Source organism: Rhipicephalus microplus, chromosome 1 (genome assembly GCF_043290135.1).
Source record: "Rhipicephalus microplus isolate Deutch F79 chromosome 1, USDA_Rmic, whole genome shotgun sequence".
Taxonomy (NCBI): Eukaryota; Metazoa; Arthropoda; class Arachnida; order Ixodida; family Ixodidae; genus Rhipicephalus; species Rhipicephalus microplus.
The window spans coordinates 13,666,525-13,685,202 of record NC_134700.1 but is presented as its reverse complement, the minus strand read 5'-3'; the positions used below and the strand labels follow the sequence as shown (position 1 = coordinate 13,685,202).

Sequence of the window (18,678 nt, the reverse complement as noted above, 5' to 3'; positions counted from 1 at the left end):
TTTTCACAATCGTTGTTTTGCTTATAGATGGTGCTGACTGTCACTCCTTCTTCTGAATTCACATATAAACTCAAAAAAGTGGATGGAGGGAAGGCCGCTGTGGTAGCTCAGTGGTTAGAGCATCGAACGTGTTATTTGAAGGTCGTAGGTTCGATTTCTGCCCACGGCTGGTTATTTTTCATCCACTTTTCTTTCTTCCTATTTACATTCCATTGGTTCTAATAACTTCCCCTGTACATTCCTTGGCATGACTGTCTGTTAGATCTCATTAATATTGTGTTAAACACGGAAAAACGAGCCCTTAGGTATACACTTCTTTCCTCTATTTCATTGAGCTAGGGTCTCGTACTGGCAGACTTGGTGTGTTTAGGTTGTATAAGAGGGACAATTAATCAGCTGCCCGCTCATAATAAGTTCACGTGCTACGTGATGCCAAACATATGCATAAGTGTGTTTTCACATTCGTCGTTTGGCTTATAGATGGAACTGACTGTCACTCCTACTTCTGAGTTCACATATAAACTCAAAAAAGTGGATGGCGGGAAGGCAGCTGTGGTAGATCAGTGGTTAGAGCATCGAACACGTTATTCGAAAATCGTAGGTTCGATTCCTGCCCACGGCTGGTTATTTTTTCATCCACTTTTCTTTCTTCTTATTTACATTCCATTGGTTCTGATAACTTCCCCTGTACATTCCTTGGCATTACTGTCTGTTAGATCTCATTAATATTGTGTTAAAACACGAAAAAACGAGCCCTTAGGTTTACACTTCTTTCCCCTATTTCATTGAGCTAGGGTCTCGTACTGGCAGACTTGGTGTGTTTAGGTTGTATGAGAGGGACAATTATTCAGCTGCCCGCTCATAATAAGTTCACGTGCTACGTGACGCCAAACATGCGCATAAGAGTGTTTTCACAATCGTTGTTTTGCTTATAGATGGTGCTGACTGTCACTCCTTCTTCTGAATTCACATATAAACTAAAAAAGTGGATGGAGGGAAGGCCGCTGTGGTAGCTCAGTGGTTACAGCATCGAACGTGTTATTTAAGGTCGTAGGTTTGATTCCTGCCCGCGGCTGGTTATTTTTTCATCCACTTTTCATTCTTCTTATTTACATTCCATTGGTTCTAATAACTTCCCCTGTACATTCCTTGGCATTACTGTCTGTTAGATCTCATTATTATTGTGTTAAAACACGGAAAAACGAGCCCTTAGGTATACACTTCTTTCCCTTATTTCATTGAACGAGTGTCACGTACCGGCAGAATTGGTGTGTTTAGGTTGTATAAGAGGGACAATTAATCAGCTGCCCGCTTATAATAAGTTCACGTGCTACGTGACGCCAAACATGCGCATAAGAGTGTTTTCACAATCGTTGTTTTGCTTATAGATGGTGCTGACTGTCACTCCTTCTTCTGAATTCACATATAAACTAAAAAAGTGGATGGAGGGAAGGCCGCTGTGGTAGCTCAGTGGTTAGAGCATCGAACGTGTTATTTGAAGGTCGTAGGTTTGATTCCTGTCCGCGGCTGGTTATTTTTTCATCCACTTTTCATTCTTCCTATTTACATTCCATTGGTTCTAATAACTTCCCCTGTACATTCCTTGGCATTACTGTCTGTTAGATCTCATTAATATTGTGTTAAAACACGGAAAAACGAGCCCTTAGGTATACACTTCTTTCCCTTATTTCATTGAACGAGTGTCACGTACCGGCAGAATTGGTGTGTTTAGGTTGTATAAGAGGGACAATTAATCAGCTGCCCGCTTATAATAAGTTCACGTGCTACGTGACGCCAAACATGCGCATAAGAGTGTTTTCACATTCGTCGTTTGGCTTATAGATGGCGCTGACTGTCACTCCTTCTAAGTTCACATATAAACTCAAAAAAGTGGATGGAAGGAAGGCCGCTGTGGTAGCTCAGTGGTTAAAGCATCGAACGCGTTATTTGAAGGTCGTATGTTCGATTCCTGCCCACGGCTCGTTACTCTTTCATCCACTTTTCTTTCTTCTTATTTACATTCCATTGGTTCTAATAACTTCCTCTGTACATTCCTTGGCATTACTGTCTGTTAGATCTCATTAATATTGTGTTAAAACACGCAAAAACGAGCCCTTAGGTATACACTTCTTTCCGTTATTTCATTGAACGACGGTCTCGTACTGGCAGACTTGGTGTGTTTAGGTTGTATAAGAGGGACAATTAATCAGCTGCTCGCTCATAATAGGTTCACGTGCTACGTGACGCCAAACATGCGCATAGGAGTGTTTTCACAATCGTCGTTTGGTTTATAGATGGCGCTGACTGTCACTCCTTCTTTTAAGTTCACATATAAGCTCAAAAAAGTGGATGGAAGGAAGGCCGCTGTGGTAGCTCAATGGTTAGAGCATCGAACGTGTTATTTGAAGGTCGTAGGTTCGATTTCTGCCCACGGCTGGTTATTTTTTCATCCACTTTTCTTTCTTCTTATTTACATTACATTGGTTCTAATAACTTCCCCTGTACATTCCTTGGCATGACTGTCTGTTAGATCTCATTATTATTGTGTTAAACACGGAAAAACGAGCCCTTAGGTATACACTTCTTTCCCTTATTTCATTGAACGAGTGTCACGTACCAGCAGAATTGGTGTGTTTAGGTTGTATAAGAGGGACAATTAATCAGCTGCCCGCTTATAATAAGTTCACGTGCTACGTGACGCCAAACATGCGCATAAGAGTGTTTTCACATTCGTCGTTTGGCTTATAGATGGCGCTGACTGTCACTCCTTCTAAGTTCACATATAAACTCAAAAAAGTGGATGGAAGGAAGGCCGCTTTGGTAGCTCAGTGGTTAAAGCATCGAACGCGTTATTTGAAGGTCGTATGTTCGATTCCTGCCCACGGCTCGTTACTCTTTCATCCACTTTTCTTTCTTCTTATTTACATTCCATTGGTTCTAATAACTTCCCCTGTACATTCCTTGGCATTACTGTCTGTTAGATCTCATTATTATTGTGAAAAAACACGCAAAAACGAGCCCTAAGGTATACACTTCTTTCCCTTATTTCATTGAACGACGGTCTCGTACTGGCAGACTCGGTGTGTTTAGGTTGTATAAGAGGGACAATTAATCAGCTGCTCGCTCATAAAAGGTTCACGTGCTACGTGATGCCAAACATGCGCATAGGAGTGTTTTCACCATCGTCGTTTTGCTTATAGATGGTGCTGACTGTCACTCCTTCTTCTGAATTCACATATAAACTCAGAAAAGTGGATGGAGGGAAGGCCGCTGTGGTAGCTCAGTGGTTAGAGCATCGAACGTGTTATTTGAAGGTCGTAGGTTCGATTCCTGCCCACGGCTGATTATTTTTTCATCCACTTTTCTTTCTTCTTATTTACATTCCATTGGTTGTAATAACTTCCCCTGTGCATTCCTTGGCATTACTGTCTGTTAGATCTCATTATTATTGTGTTAAAACACCGAAAAACGAGCCCTTAGGTATACACTTCTTTCCCTTATTTCATTAAACGAGTGTCACGTACCGGCAGAATTGGTGTGTTTAGGTTGTATAAGAGGGACAATTAATCAGCTGCCCGCTTATAATAAGTTCACGTGCTACGTGACGCCAAACATGCGCATAAGAGTGTTTTCACATTCGTCGTTTGGCTTATAGATGGCGCTGACTGTCACTCCTTCTTCTGAGTTCACATATAAACTCAAAAAAGTGGATGGAAGGAAGGCCGCTGTGGTAGCTCGGTGGTTAAAGCATCGAACGCGTTATTTGAAGGTCGTATGTTCGATTCCTGCCCACGGCTCGTTACTCTTTCATCCACTTTTCTTTCTTCTTATTTACATTCCATTGGTTCTAATAACTTCCTCTGTACATTCCTTCGCATTACTGTCTGTTAGATCTCATTAATATTGTGTTAAAACACGCAAAAACGAGCCCTTAGGTGTACACTTCTTTCCCTTATTTCATTGAACGACGGTCTCGTACTGGCAGACTTGGTGTGTTTAGGTTGTATAAGAGGGACAATTAATCAGCTGCTCGCTCATAATAAGTTCACGTGCTACGTGACGCCAAACATGCGCATAGGAGTGTTTTCACAATCGTCGTTTGGTTTATAGATGGCGCTGACTGTCACTCCTTCTTTTAAGTTCACATATAAGCTCAAAAAAGTGGATGGAAGGAAGGCCGCTGTGGTAGCTCAGTGGTTAGAGCATCGAACGCGTTATTTGAAGGTCGTATGTTCGATTCCTGCCCACGGCTCGTTACTCTTTCATCCACTTTTCTTTCTTCTTATTTACATTCCATTGGTTCTAATAACTTCCCCTGCACATTCCTTGGCATTACTGTTGGTTAGATCTCATTAATATTGTGTTAAAACACGCAAAAACGAGCCCTTAAGTATACACTTCTTTTTCTTATTTCAATGAACGAGGGTCTCGTACTCGCAGAAGTGGTGTGTTTAGGTTGTATAAGAGGAACAATTAGTCAGCTGCCCGCTCAGAATAAGTTCACGTGCTACGTGACGCCAAACATGCGCATAGGAGTGTTTTCACATTCGTCGTTTGGCTTATAGATGGCGCTGACTGTCACTCCTTCTTCTGAGATCACATATAAACTCAAAAAAGTGGATGGCGGGAAGGCAGCTGTGGTAGATCAGTGGTTAGAGCATCGAACACGTTATTCGAAAATCGTAGGTTCGATTCCTGCCCACGGCTGGTTATTTTTTCATCCACTTTTCTTTCTTCTTATTTACATTCCATTGGTTCTGATAACTTCCCCTGTACATTCCTTGGCATTACTGTCTGTTAGATCTCATTAATATTGTGTTAAAACACGAAAAAACGAGCCCTTAGGTTTACACTTCTTTCCCCTATTTCATTGAGCTAGGGTCTCGTACTGGCAGACTTGGTGTGTTTAGGTTGTATGAGAGGGACAATTATTCAGCTGCCCGCTCATAATAAGTTCACGTGCTACGTGACGCCAAACATGCGCATAAGAGTGTTTTCACAATCGTTGTTTTGCTTATAGATGGTGCTGACTGTCACTCCTTCTTCTGAATTCACATATAAATTAAAAAAGTGGATGGAGGGAAGGCCGCTGTGGTAGCTCAGTGGTTAGAGCATCGAACGTGTTATTTGAAGGTCGTAGGTTTGATTCCTGCCCGCGGCTGGTTATTTTTTCATCGACTTTTCATTCTTCTTATTTACATTCCATTGGTTCTAATAACTTCCCCTGTACATTCCTTGGCATTACTGTCTGTTAGATCTCATTAATATTGTGTTAAAACACGGAAAAACGAGCCCTTAGGTATACACTTCTTTCCCTTATTTCATTGAACGAGTGTCACGTACCGGCAGAATTGGTGTGTTTAGGTTGTATAAGAGGGACAATTAATCAGCTGCCCGCTTATAATAAGTTCACGTGCTACGTGACGCCAAACATGCGCATAAGAGTGTTTTCACAATCGTTGTTTTGCTTATAGATGGTGCTGACTGTCACTCCTTCTTCTGAATTCACATATAAACTAAAAAAGTGGATGGAGGGAAGGCCGCTGTGGTAGCTCAGTGGTTAGAGCATCGAACGTGTTATTTGAAGGTCGTAGGTTTGATTCCTGCCCGCGGCTGGTTATTTTTTCATCCACTTTTCATTCTTCCTATTTACATTCCATTGGTTCTAATAACTTCCCCTGTACATTCCTTGGCATTACTGTCTGTTAGATCTCATTAATATTGTGTTAAAACACGGAAAAACGAGCCCTTAGGTATACACTTCTTTCCCTTATTTCATTGAACGAGTGTCACGTACCGGCAGAATTGGTGTGTTTAGGTTGTATAAGAGGGACAATTAATCAGCTGCCCGCTTATAATAAGTTCACGTGCTACGTGACGCCAAACATGCGCATAAGAGTGTTTTCACATTCGTCGTTTGGCTTATAGATGGCGCTGACTGTCACTCCTTCTAAGTTCACATATAAACTCAAAAAAGTGGATGGAAGGAAGGCCGCTGTGGTAGCTCAGTGGTTAAAGCATCGAACGCGTTATTTGAAGGTCGTATGTTCGATTCCTGCCCACGGCTCGTTACTCTTTCATCCACTTTTCTTTCTTCTTATTTACATTCCATTGGTTCTAATAACTTCCTCTGTACATTCCTTGGCATTACTGTCTGTTAGATCTCATTAATATTGTGTTAAAACACGCAAAAACGAGCCCTTAGGTATACACTTCTTTCCCTTATTTCATTGAACGACGGTCTCGTACTGGCAGACTTGGTGTGTTTAGGTTGTATAAGAGGGACAATTAATCAGCTGCTCGCTCATAATAGGTTCACGTGCTACGTGACGCCAAACATGCGCATAGGAGTGTTTTCACAATCGTCGTTTGGTTTATAGATAGCGCTGACTGTCACTCCTTCTTTTAAGTTCACATATAAGCTCAAAAAAGTGGATGGAAGGAAGGCCGCTGTGGTAGCTCAATGGTTAGACCATAAAACGCGTTATTTGAAGGTCGTAGGTTCGATTTCTGCCCACGGCTGGTTATTTTTCCATCCACTTTTCTTTCTTCTTATTTACATTCCATTGGTTCTAATAACTTCCCCTGTACATTCCTTGGCATGACTGTCTGTTAGATCTCATTATTATTGTGTTAAACACGGAAAAACGAGCCCTTAGGTATACACTTCTTTCCCCTATTTCATTGAGCTAGGGTCTCGTACTGGCAGAATTGGTGTGTTTAGGTTGTATAAGAGGGACAATCAGTCAGCTGCCCGCTCATAATAAGTTCACGTGCTACGTGACGCCAAACATGCGCATAAGAGTGTTTTCACATTCGTCGTTTGGCTTATAGAGGGCGCTGACTGTCACTCCTTCTTCTGAATTCACATATAAACTCAAAAAAGTGGATGGAGGGAAGGCCGCTGTGGTAGCTCAGTAGTTAGAGCATCAAACGTGTTATTTGAAGGTCGTAGGTTCGATTCCTGCCCACGGCTGGTTATTTTTTCATCCACTTTTCTTTCTTCTTATTTACATTCCATTGGTTCTAATAACTTCCCCTGTACATTCCTTGGCATTACTGTCTGTTAGATCTCATTATTATTGTGTTAAAACACGGAAAAACGAGCGCTTAGGTTTACACTTTTTTCCCCTATTTCATTGAACGAGGGTGTCGTACTGGCAGAATTGGTGTGTTTAGGTTGTATAAGAGGGACAATTAGTCAGCTGCCCGCTCATAATAAGTTCACGTGCTACGTGACGCCAAACATGCGCATAAGAGTGTTTTCACATTCGTCGTTTGGCTTATAGATGGCGCTGACTGTCACTCCTTCTTCTAAGTTCACATATAAACTCAAAAAAGTGGATGGAAGGAAGGCCGCTGTGGTAGCTCAGTGGTTAAAGCATCGAACGCGTTATTTGAAGGTCGTATGTTCGATTCCTGCCCACGGCTCGTTACTCTTTCATCCACTTTTCTTTCTTCTTATTTACATTCCATTGGTTCTAATAACTTCCCCTGTACATTCCTTGGCATTACTGTCTGTTAGATCTCATTATTATTGTGGAAAAACACGCAAAAACGAGCCCTAAGGTATACACTTCTTTCCCTTATTTCATTGAACGACGGTCTCGTACTGGCAGACTCGGTGTGTTTAGGTTGTATAAGAGGGACAATTAATCAGCTGCTCGCTCATAAAAGGTTCACGTGCTACGTGATGCCAAACATGCGCATAGGAGTGTTTTCACCATCGTCGTTTTGCTTATAGATGGTGCTGACTGTCACTCCTTCTTCTGAATTCACATATAAACTCAGAAAAGTGGATGGAGGGAAGGTCGCTGTGGTAGCTCAGTGGTTAGAGCATCGAACGTGTTATTTGAAGGTCGTAGGTTCGATTCCTGCCCACGGCTGGTTATTTTTTCATCCACTTTTCTTTCTTCTTATTTACATTCCATTGGTTGTAATAACTTCCCCTGTGCATTCCTTGGCATTACTGTCTGTTAGATCTCATTATTATTGTGTTAAAACACCGAAAAACGAGCGCTTAGGTATACACTTTTTTCCCTTATTTCATTGAACGAGGGTCTCGTACTGGCAGACTTGGTGTCTTTAGGTTGTATAAGAGGGACAATTAATCAGCTGCCCGCTCATAATAAGTTCACGTGCTACGTGACGCCAAACATGCGCATAAGAGTGTTTTCACAATCGTTGTTTTGCTTATAGATGGTGCTGACTGTCACTCCTTCTTCTGAATTCACATATAAACTCAAAAAAGTGGATGGAGGGAAGGCCGCTGTGGTAGCTCAGTGGTTAGAGCATCGAACGTGTTATTTGAAGGTCGTAGGTTCGATTTCTGCCCACGGCTGGTTATTTTTCATCCACTTTTCTTTCTTCCTATTTACATTCCATTGGTTCTAATAACTTCCCCTGTACATTCCTTGGCATGACTGTCTGTTAGATCTCATTAATATTGTGTTAAACACGGAAAAACGAGCCCTTAGGTATACACTTCTTTCCTCTATTTCATTGAGCTAGGGTCTCGTACTGGCAGACTTGGTGTGTTTATGTTGTATAAGAGGGACAATTAATCAGCTGCCCGCTCATAATAAGTTCACGTGCTACGTGATGCCAAACATATGCATAAGTGTGTTTTCACATTCGTCGTTTGGCTTATAGATGGAACTGACTGTCACTCCTACTTCTGAGTTCACATATAAACTCAAAAAAGTGGATGGCGGGAAGGCAGCTGTGGTAGATCAGTGGTTAGAGCATCGAACACGTTATTCGAAAATCGTAGGTTCGATTCCTGCCCACGGCTGGTTATTTTTTCATCCACTTTTCTTTCTTCTTATTTACATTCCATTGGTTCTGATAACTTCCCCTGTACATTCCTTGGCATTACTGTCTGTTAGATCTCATTAATATTGTGTTACAACACGAAAAAACGAGCCCTTAGGTTTACACTTCTTTCCCCTATTTCATTGAGCTAGGGTCTCGTACTGGCAGACTTGGTGTGTTTAGGTTGTATGAGAGGGACAATTATTCAGCTGCCCGCTCATAATAAGTTCACGTGCTACGTGACGCCAAACATGCGCATAAGAGTGTTTTCACAATCGTTGTTTTGCTTATAGATGGTGCTGACTGTCACTCCTTCTTCTGAATTCACATATAAACTAAAAAAGTGGATGGAGGGAAGGCCGCTGTGGTAGCTCAGTGGTTACAGCATCGAACGTGTTATTTGAAGGTCGTAGGTTTGATTCCTGCCCGCGGCTGGTTATTTTTTCATCCACTTTTCATTCTTCTTATTTACATTCCATTGGTTCTAATAACTTCCCCTGTACATTCCTTGGCATTACTGTCTGTTAGATCTCATTAATATTGTGTTAAAACACGGAAAAACGAGCCCTTAGGTATACACTTCTTTCCCTTATTTCATTGAACGAGTGTCACGTACTGGCAGAATTGGTGTGTTTAGGTTGTATAAGAGGGACAATTAATCAGCTGCCCGCTTATAATAAGTTCACGTGCTACGTGACGCCAAACATGCGCATAAGAGTGTTTTCACAATCGTTGTTTTGCTTATAGATGGTGCTGACTGTCACTCCTTCTTCTGAATTCACATATAAACTAAAAAAGTGGATGGAGGGAAGGCCGCTGTGGTAGCTCAGTGGTTAGAGCATCGAACGTGTTATTTGAAGGTCGTAGGTTTGATTCCTGTCCGCGGCTGGTTATTTTTTCATCCACTTTTCATTCTTCCTATTTACATTCCATTGGTTCTAATAACTTCCCCTGTACATTCCTTGGCATTACTGTCTGTTAGATCTCATTAATATTGTGTTAAAACACGGAAAAACGAGCCCTTAGGTATACACTTCTTTCCCTTATTTCATTGAACGAGTGTCACGTACCGGCAGAATTGGTGTGTTTAGGTTGTATAAGAGGGACAATTAATCAGCTGCCCGCTTATAATAAGTTCACGTGCTACGTGACGCCAAACATGCGCATAAGAGTGTTTTCACATTCGTCGTTTGGCTTATAGATGGCGCTGACTGTCACTCCTTCTAAGTTCACATATAAACTCAAAAAAGTGGATGGAAGGAAGGCCGCTGTGGTAGCTCAGTGGTTAAAGCATCGAACGCGTTATTTGAAGGTCGTATGTTCGATTCCTGCCCACGGCTCGTTACTCTTTCATCCACTTTTCTTTCTTCTTATTTACATTCCATTGGTTCTAATAACTTCCTCTGTACATTCCTTGGCATTACTGTCTGTTAGATCTCATTAATATTGTGTTAAAACACGCAAAAACGAGCCCTTAGGTATACACTTCTTTCCGTTATTTCATTGAACGACGGTCTCGTACTGGCAGACTTGGTGTGTTTAGGTTGTATAAGAGGGACAATTAATCAGCTGCTCGCTCATAATAGGTTCACGTGCTACGTGACGCCAAACATGCGCATAGGAGTGTTTTCACAATCGTCGTTTGGTTTATAGATGGCGCTGACTGTCACTCCTTCTTTTAAGTTCACATATAAGCTCAAAAAAGTGGATGGAAGGAAGGCCGCTGTGGTAGCTCAATGGTTAGAGCATCGAACGTGTTATTTGAAGGTCGTAGGTTCGATTTCTGCCCACGGCTGGTTATTTTTTCATCCACTTTTCTTTCTTCTTATTTACATTACATTGGTTCTAATAACTTCCCCTGTACATTCCTTGGCATGACTGTCTGTTAGATCTCATTATTATTGTGTTAAACACGGAAAAACGAGCCCTTAGGTATACACTTCTTTCCCTTATTTCATTGAACGAGTGTCACGTACCGGCAGAATTGGTGTGTTTAGGTTGTATAAGAGGGACAATTAATCAGCTGCCCGCTTATAATAAGTTCACGTGCTACGTGACGCCAAACATGCGCATAAGAGTGTTTTCACATTCGTCGTTTGGCTTATAGATGGCGCTGACTGTCACTCCTTCTAAGTTCACATATAAACTCAAAAAAGTGGATGGAAGGAAGGCCGCTGTGGTAGCTCAGTGGTTAAAGCATCGAACGCGTTATTTGAAGGTCGTATGTTCGATTCCTGCCCACGGCTCGTTACTCTTTCATCCACTTTTCTTTCTTCTTATTTACATTCCATTGGTTCTAATAACTTCCCCTGTACATTCCTTGGCATTACTGTCTGTTAGATCTCATTATTATTGTGGAAAAACACGCAAAAACGAGCCCTAAGGTATACACTTCTTTCCCTTATTTCATTGAACGACGGTCTCGTACTGGCAGACTCGGTGTGTTTAGGTTGTATAAGAGGGACAATTAATCAGCTGCTCGCTCATAAAACGTTCACGTGCTACGTGATGCCAAACATGCGCATAGGAGTGTTTTCACCATCGTCGTTTTGCTTATAGATGGTGCTGACTGTCACTCCTTCTTCTGAATTCACATATAAACTCAGAAAAGTGGATGGAGGGAAGGCCGCTGTGGTAGCTCAGTGGTTAGAGCATCGAACGTGTTATTTGAAGGTCGTAGGTTCGATTCCTGCCCACGGCTGATTATTTTTTCATCCACTTTTCTTTCTTCTTATTTACATTCCATTGGTTGTAATAACTTCCCCTGTGCATTCCTTGGCATTACTGTCTGTTAGATCTCATTATTATTGTGTTAAAACACCGAAAAACGAGCCCTTAGGTATACACTTCTTTCCCTTATTTCATTAAACGAGTGTCACGTACCGGCAGAATTGGTGTGTTTAGGTTGTATAAGAGGGACAATTAATCAGCTGCCCGCTTATAATAAGTTCACGTGCTACGTGACGCCAAACATGCGCATAAGAGTGTTTTCACATTCGTCGTTTGGCTTATAGATGGCGCTGACTGTCACTCCTTCTTCTGAGTTCACATATAAACTCAAAAAAGTGGATGGAAGGAAGGCCGCTGTGGTAGCTCGGTGGTTAAAGCATCGAACGCGTTATTTGAAGGTCGTATGTTCGATTCCTGCCCACGGCTCGTTACTCTTTCATCCACTTTTCTTTCTTCTTATTTACATTCCATTGGTTCTAATAACTTCCTCTGTACATTCCTTGGCATTACTGTCTGTTAGATCTCATTAATATTGTGTTAAAACACGCAAAAACGAGCCCTTAGGTGTACACTTCTTTCCCTTATTTCATTGAACGACGGTCTCGTACTGGCAGACTTGGTGTGTTTAGGTTGTATAAGAGGGACAATTAATCAGCTGCTCGCTCATAATAAGTTCACGTGCTACGTGACGCCAAACATGCGCATAGGAGTGTTTTCACAATCGTCGTTTGGTTTATAGATGGCGCTGACTGTCACTCCTTCTTTTAAGTTCACATATAAGCTCAAAAAAGTGGATGGAAGGAAGGCCGCTGTGGTAGCTCAGTGGTTAGAGCATCGAACGCGTTATTTGAAGGTCGTATGTTCGATTCCTGCCCACGGCTCGTTACTCTTTCATCCACTTTTCTTTCTTCTTATTTACATTCCATTGGTTCTAATAACTTCCCCTGCACATTCCTTGGCATTACTGTTGGTTAGATCTCATTAATATTGTGTTAAAACACGCAAAAACGAGCCCTTAAGTATACACTTCTTTTTCTTATTTCAATGAACGAGGGTCTCGTACTCGCAGAAGTGGTGTGTTTAGGTTGTATAAGAGGAACAATTAGTCAGCTGCCCGCTCAGAATAAGTTCACGTGCTACGTGACGCCAAACATGCGCATAGGAGTGTTTTCACATTCGTCGTTTGGCTTATAGATGGCGCTGACTGTCACTCCTTCTTCTGAGATCACATATAAACTCAAAAAAGTGGATGGCGGGAAGGCAGCTGTGGTAGATCAGTGGTTAGAGCATCGAACACGTTATTCGAAAATCGTAGGTTCGATTCCTGCCCACGGCTGGTTATTTTTTCATCCACTTTTCTTTCTTCTTATTTACATTCCATTGGTTGTGATAACTTCCCCTGTACATTCCTCGGCATTACTGTCTGTTAGATCTCATTAATATTGTGTTAAAACACGAAAAAACGAGCCCTTAGGTTTACACTTCTTTCCCCTATTTCATTGAGCTAGGGTCTCGTACTGGCAGACTTGGTGTGTTTAGGTTGTATGAGAGGGACAATTATTCAGCTGCCCGCTCATAATAAGTTCACGTGCTACGTGACGCCAAACATGCGCATAAGAGTGTTTTCACAATCGTTGTTTTGCTTATAGATGGTGCTGACTGTCACTCCTTCTTCTGAATTCACATATAAATTAAAAAAGTGGATGGAGGGAAGGCCGCTGTGGTAGCTCAGTGGTTAGAGCATCGAACGTGTTATTTGAAGGTCGTAGGTTTGATTCCTGCCCGCGGCTGGTTATTTTTTCATCCACTTTTCATTCTTCTTATTTACATTCCATTGGTTCTAATAACTTCCCCTGTACATTCCTTGGCATTACTGTCTGTTAGATCTCATTAATATTGTGTTAAAACACGGAAAAACGAGCCCTTAGGTATACACTTCTTTCCCTTATTTCATTGAACGAGTGTCACGTACCGGCAGAATTGGTGTGTTTAGGTTGTATAAGAGGGCCAATTAATCAGCTGCCCGCTTATAATAAGTTCACGTGCTACGTGACGCCAAACATGCGCATAAGAGTGTTTTCACAATCGTTGTTTTGCTTATAGATGGTGCTGACTGTCACTCCTTCTTCTGAATTCACATATAAACTAAAAAAGTGGATAGAGGGAAGGCCGCTGTGGTAGCTCAGTGGTTAGAGCATCGAACGTGTTATTTGAAGGTCGTAGGTTTGATTCCTGCCCGCGGCTGGTTATTTTTTCATCCACTTTTCATTCTTCCTATTTACATTCCATTGGTTCTAATAACTTTCCCTGTACATTCCTTGGCATTACTGTCTGTTAGATCTCATTATTATTGTGTTAAAACACGGAAAAACGAGCCCTTAGGTATACACTTCTTTCCCTTATTTCATTGAACGAGTGTCACGTACCGGCAGAATTGGTGTGTTTAGGTTGTATAAGAGGGACAATTAATCAGCTGCCCGCTTATAATAAGTTCACGTGCTACGTGACGCCAAACATGCGCATAAGAGTGTTTTCACATTCGTCGTTTGGCTTATAGATGGCGCTGACTGTCACTCCTTCTAAGTTCACATATAAACTCAAAAAAGTGGATGGAAGGAACGCCGCTGTGGTAGCTCAGTGGTTAAAGCATCGAACGCGTTATTTGAAGGTCGTATGTTCGATTCCTGCCCACGGCTCGTTACTCTTTCATCCACTTTTCTTTCTTCTTATTTACATTCCATTGGTTCTAATAACTTCCTCTGTACATTCCTTGGCATTACTGTCTGTTAGATCTCATTAATATTGTGTTAAAACACGCAAAAACGAGCCCTTAGGTATACACTTCTTTCCCTTATTTCATTGAACGACGGTCTCGTACTGGCAGACTTGGTGTGTTTAGGTTGTATAAGAGGGACAATTAATCAGCTGCTCGCTCATAATAGGTTCACGTGCTACGTGACGCCAAACATGCGCATAGGAGTGTTTTCACAATCGTCGTTTGGTTTATAGATGGCGCTGACTGTCACTCCTTCTTTTAAGTTCACATATAAGCTCAAAAAAGTGGATGGAAGGAAGGCCGCTGTGGTAGCTCAATGGTTAGAGCATCGAACGCGTTATTTGAAGGTCGTATGTTCGATTCCTGCCCACGGCTCGTTACTCTTTCATTCACTTTTCTTTCTTCTTATTTACATTCCATTGGTTCTAATAACTTCCCCTGCACATTCCTTGGCATTACTGTCGGTTAGATCTCATTAATATTGTGTTAAAACACGCAAAAACGAGCCCTTAGGTATACACTTCTTTCCCTTATTTCAATGAACGAGGGTCTCGTACTCGCAGAATTGGTGTGTTTAGGTTGTATAAGAGGAACAATTAGTCAGCTGCCCGCTCAGAATAAGTTCACGTGCTACGTGACGCCAAACATGCGCATAGGAGTGTTTTCACATTCGTCGTTTGGCTTATAGATGGCGCTGACTGTCACTCCTTCTTCTGAGTTCACATATAAACTCAAAAAAGTGGATGTCGGGAAGGCAGCTGTGGTAGCTCAGTGGTTAGAGCATCAAACGTGTTATTTGAAGGTCGTAGGTTCGATTCATGCCCACGGCTGGTTATTTTTTCATCAACTTTTCTTTCTTCTTATTTACATTCCATTGGTTCTAATAACTTCACCTGTACATTCCTTGGCATTACTGTCTGTTAGATCTCATTATTATTGTGTTAAAACACGGAAAAACGAGCGCTTAGGTTTACACTTTTTTCCCTTATTTCATTGAACGAGGGTCTCGTACTGGCAGACTTGGTGTCTTTAGATTGTATAAGAGGGACAATTATTCAGCTGCCCACTCATAACAAGTTCACGTGCTACGTGACGCAACATGCGCATAAGAGTGTTTTCACAATCGTTGTTTTGCTTATAGATGGTGCTGACTGTCACTCCTTCTTCTGAACTCACATATAAACTCAAAAAAGTGGATGGAGGGAAGGCCGATGTGGTAGCTCAGTGGTTAGAGCATCAAACGTGTTATTTGAAGGTCGTAGGTTCGATTCATGCCCACGGCTGGTTATTTTTTCATCAACTTTTCTTTCTTCTTATTTACATTCCATTGGTTCTAATAACTTCACCTGTACATTCCTTGGCATTACTGTCTGTTAGATCTCATTATTATTGTGTTAAAACACGGAAAAACGAGCGCTTAGGTTTACACTTTTTTCCCTTATTTCATTGAACGAGGGTCTCGTACTGGCAGACTTGGTGTCTTTAGATTGTATAAGAGGGACAATTAATCAGCTGCCCACTCACAATAAGTTCACGTGCTACGTGACGCCAAACATGCGCATAAGAGTGTTTTCACATTCGTCGTTTGGCTTATAGATGGCGCTGACTGTCACTCCTACTTCCAAATTCACATATAAACTCAAAAAAGTGGATGGAGAAAGGCCGCTGTGGTAGCTCAGTGGTTAGACCATCGAACGCGTTATTTGAAGGTCGTAGGTTCGATTTCTGCCCACGGCTGGTTATTTTTTCATCCACTTTTCTTTCTTCTTATTTACATTCCATTGGTTCTAATAACTTCCCCTGTACATTCCTTGGCATGACTGTCTGTTAGATCTCATTAATATTGTGTTAAACACGGAAAAACGAGCCCTTAGGTATACACTTCTTTCCCCTATTTCATTGAGCTAGGGTCTCGTACTGGCAGAATTGGTGTGTTTAGGTTGTATAAGAGGGACAATTAGTCAGCTGCCCGCTCATAATAAGTTCACGTGCTACGTGACGCCAAACATGCGCATAAGAGTGTTTTCACATTCGTCGTTTGGCTTATAGAGGGCGCTGACTGTCACTCCTTCTTCTGAATTCACATATAAACTCAAAAAAGTGGATGGAGGGAAGGCCGCTGTGGTAGCTCAGTAGTTAGAGCATCAAACGTGTTATTTGAAGGTCGTAGGTTCGATTCCTGCCCACGGCTGGTTATTTTTTCATCCACTTTTCTTTCTTCGTATTTACATTCCATTGATTCCAATAACTTCCCCTGTACATTCCTTGGCATTACTGTCTGTTAGATCTCATTATTATTGTGTTAAAACACTGAAAAACGAGCGCTTAGGTTTACACTTTTTTCCCTTATTTCATTGAACGAGGGTCTCGTACTGGCAGAATTGGTGTGTTTAGGTTGTATAAGAGGGACAATTAGTCAGCTGCCCGCTCATAATAAGTTCACGTGCTACGTGACGCCAAACATGCGCATAAGAGTGTTTTCACATTCGTCGTTTGGCTTATAGATGGCGCTGACTGTCACTCCTTCTTCTAAGTTCACATATAAACTCAAAAAAGTGGATGGAAGGAAGGCCGCTGTGGTAGCTCAGTGGTTAAAGCATCGAACGCGTTATTTGAAGGTCGTATGTTCGATTCCTGCCTACGGCTCGTTACTATTTCATCCACTTTTCTTTCTTCTTATTTACATTCCATTGGTTCTAATAACTTCCCCTGTACATTCCTTGGCATTACTGTCTGTTAGATCTCATTATTATTGTGGAAAAACACGCAAAAACGAGCCCTAAGGTATACACTTCTTTCCCTTATTTCATTGAACGACGGTCTCGTACTGGCAGACTCGTTGTGTTTAGGTTGTATAAGAGGGACAATTAATCAGCTGCTCGCTCATAATAGGTTCACGTGCTACGTGATGCCAAACATGCGCATAAGAGTGTTTTCACCATCGTCGTTTTGCTTATAGATGGTGCTGACTGTCACTCCTTCTTCTGAATTCACATATAAACTCAGAAAAGTGGATGGAGGGAAGGCCGCTGTGGTAGCTCAGTGGTTAGAGCATCGAACGTGTTATTTGAAGGTCGTAGGTTCGATTCCTGCCCACGGCTGGTTATTTTTTCATCCACTTTTCTTTCTTCTTATTTACATTCCATTGGTTCTAATAACTTCCCCTGTGCACTCCTTGGCATTACTGTCTGTTAGATCTCATTATTATTGTGTTAAAACACGGAAAAACGAGCGCTTAGGTATACACTTTTTTCCCTTATTTCATTGAACGAGGGTCTCGTACTGGCAGACTTGGTGTCTTTAGGTTGTATAAGAGGGACAATTAATCAGCTGCCCGCTCATAATAAGTTCACGTGCTACGTGACGCCAAACATGCGCATAAGAGTGTTTTCACAATCGTTGTTTTGCTTATAGATGGTGCTGACTGTCACTCCTTCTTCTGAATTCACATATAAACTCAAAAAAGTGGATGGAGGGAAGGCCGCTGTGGTAGCTCAGTGGTTAGAGCATCGAACGTGTTATTTGAAGGTCGTAGGTTCGATTTCTGCCCACGGCTGGTTATTTTTCATCCACTTTTCTTTCTTCCTATTTACATTCCATTGGTTATAATAACTTCCCCTGTACATTCCTTGGCATGACTGTCTGTTAGATCTCATTAATATTGTGTTAAACACGGAAAAACGAGCCCTTAGGTATACACTTCTTTCCTCTATTTCATTGAGCTAGGGTCTCGTACTGGCAGACGTGGTGTGTTTAGGTTGTATAAGAGGGACAATTAATCAGCTGCCCGCTCATAATAAGTTCACGTGCTACGTGATGCCAAACATATGCATAAGTGTGTTTTCACATTCGTCGTTTGGCTTATAGATGGAACTGACTGTCACTCCTTTTTCTAAATTCTCATATAAACTCATAAAAGTGGGTGGAGGGAAGGCAGCTGTGGTAGATCAGTGGTTAGAGCATCGAACGCGTTATTCGAAGGTCATAGGTTCGATTCCTGCCCACGGCTGGTTTTTTTTTCATCCACTTTTCTTTCTTCTTATTTACATTCCATTGGTTCTAATAACTTCCCCTGTACATTCCTTGGCATTACTGTCTGTTAGATCTCATTAATATTGTGTTAAAACACGGAAAAACGAGCCCTTAGGTATACACTTCTTTCCCTTATTTCATTGAACGAGTGTCACGTACCGGCAGAATTGGTGTGTTTAGGTTGTATAAGAGGGACAATTAATCAGCTGCCCGCTTATAATAAGTTCACGTGCTACGTGACGCCAAACATGCGCATAAGAGTGTTTTCACATTCGTCGTTTGGCTTATAGATGGCGCTGACTGTCACTCCTTCTTCTAAGTTCACA

General features: G+C 41.7%; 7 non-coding genes across 7 annotated transcripts; all 7 read left to right on the top strand.

Moving 5' to 3' along the window:
- The first annotated feature begins 3,269 nt into the window (after positions 1 to 3,269).
- Positions 3,270 to 3,342, top strand: TRNAT-UGU (transfer RNA threonine (anticodon UGU)). The gene has a single exon. It is a non-coding gene; the product is annotated as a tRNA-Thr (tRNA).
- A 3,561-nt stretch (positions 3,343 to 6,903) lies between these two features.
- TRNAT-UGU (transfer RNA threonine (anticodon UGU)) lies at positions 6,904 to 6,976 on the top strand. Its single transcript has one exon. It is a non-coding gene; the product is annotated as a tRNA-Thr (tRNA).
- An 837-nt stretch (positions 6,977 to 7,813) lies between these two features.
- Positions 7,814 to 7,886, top strand: TRNAT-UGU (transfer RNA threonine (anticodon UGU)). The gene has a single exon. It is a non-coding gene; the product is annotated as a tRNA-Thr (tRNA).
- Positions 7,887 to 11,442: 3,556 nt separating this feature from the next.
- On the top strand, positions 11,443 to 11,515 carry TRNAT-UGU (transfer RNA threonine (anticodon UGU)). Its single transcript has one exon. It is a non-coding gene; the product is annotated as a tRNA-Thr (tRNA).
- A 3,562-nt stretch (positions 11,516 to 15,077) lies between these two features.
- Positions 15,078 to 15,150, top strand: TRNAT-UGU (transfer RNA threonine (anticodon UGU)). The gene has a single exon. It is a non-coding gene; the product is annotated as a tRNA-Thr (tRNA).
- Positions 15,151 to 16,438: 1,288 nt separating this feature from the next.
- Positions 16,439 to 16,511, top strand: TRNAT-UGU (transfer RNA threonine (anticodon UGU)). The gene has a single exon. It is a non-coding gene; the product is annotated as a tRNA-Thr (tRNA).
- Positions 16,512 to 17,348: 837 nt separating this feature from the next.
- On the top strand, positions 17,349 to 17,421 carry TRNAT-UGU (transfer RNA threonine (anticodon UGU)). Its single transcript has one exon. It is a non-coding gene; the product is annotated as a tRNA-Thr (tRNA).
- The last annotated feature ends 1,257 nt before the right edge of the window (positions 17,422 to 18,678 follow it).